The sequence below is a fragment of the Olea europaea genome, chromosome 7 (genome assembly GCF_002742605.1).
Source record: "Olea europaea var. sylvestris chromosome 7, O_europaea_v1, whole genome shotgun sequence".
NCBI classification, from domain to species: domain Eukaryota; kingdom Viridiplantae; phylum Streptophyta; class Magnoliopsida; order Lamiales; family Oleaceae; genus Olea; species Olea europaea.
Window position 1 is genome coordinate 12,583,559 of NC_036243.1, and position 1,293 is coordinate 12,584,851.

Genomic DNA, 1,293 nt, shown 5'->3' on the forward strand with positions numbered 1-1,293 from the left:
AGAGCATGAGTCCATGTGCTGTACCTGTTTTGTTGGTACCTAAGAAGGACGGGACTTGGAGAATGTGCGTGGATTGCCGAGCTATCAACTATATCACGGTAAAGTATTGTCACCCAATACCTAGGTTAGATGATATGCTTGATGAGTTGCATGGGGCTTGCATTTTTAGTAAAATTGATCTTAAGAGTGGGTATCATCAAATTCGCATGCGGGAGGGTGATGAATGGAAAACGGCATTTAAAACTAAGTATGGGTTGTATGAATGGTTAGTTATGCCATTTGGACTCACTAATGCACCGAGCACTTTTATGCGTTTAATGAACCATGTTTTGCGTGCTTTTATTGGGAAATTTGTTGTGGTTTACTTTGATGACATCTTAATCTATAGCAAAACCCTAGATGAGCATTTAGAGCATTTAAATTGTGTGCTTGTTGTATTACGAAAGGAACAACTATATGCCAATTTTAAAAAGTGTACATTTTGCATGGATAGAGTTGTTTTCTTAGGATTTGTGGTTAGTACTAATGGGGTAGAAGTTGATGAAGAAAAGATAAAAGTTATACAAGAATGGCCAACACCTAAGACTATAACTGAAGTTAGAAGTTTTCATGGATTGGCTAGTTTTTATAGGAGGTTTGTAAGAGATTTTAGCACCATCACCACACCGTTGACTGAAATAGTAATGAAGAGTGTAGGTTTCCATTGGGGAGAATCACAGGAAATTGCATTTAACATGATTAAGGATAAACTATGTAAATTCTGTTTTAGCATTACCTAATTTTGATAAAACATTCGAGGTTGAGTGTGATGCATCAGGGATAGGTATAGGAGCAGTATTAATGCAGGAAAGGAGGCCTATTGCTTACTTTAGTGAAAAGTTGAGTGGAGCAGCATTGAACTATCCGACATATGACAGCTTTGGAGACTTGGCAGCACTACTTATGGCCAAAGGAATTCGTGATACACACCGATCATGAATCTTTGAAGCATTTGAGAGGTCAAAGTAAGTTGAACAAAAGACATGCGAGATGGATGGAGTTTATTGAGACTTTTCCATACGTCACCAAGTACAAACAAGGTAATGAAAACATAGTTGCTGATGCATTATCTCGAAGTACGTGCTTTTAAATTCATTAAGTACTAGATTACTTTGTTTTGAGCATATTAAAAGCATGTATGAAACTGATAGTGATTTTTCTGATATATATGCTTCATGTGACAAATGTGCATTTGATAAATTCTATAGGCATGAAGGATATCTGTTTAAGGAAAATAAGTTGTGCATTCCTAAT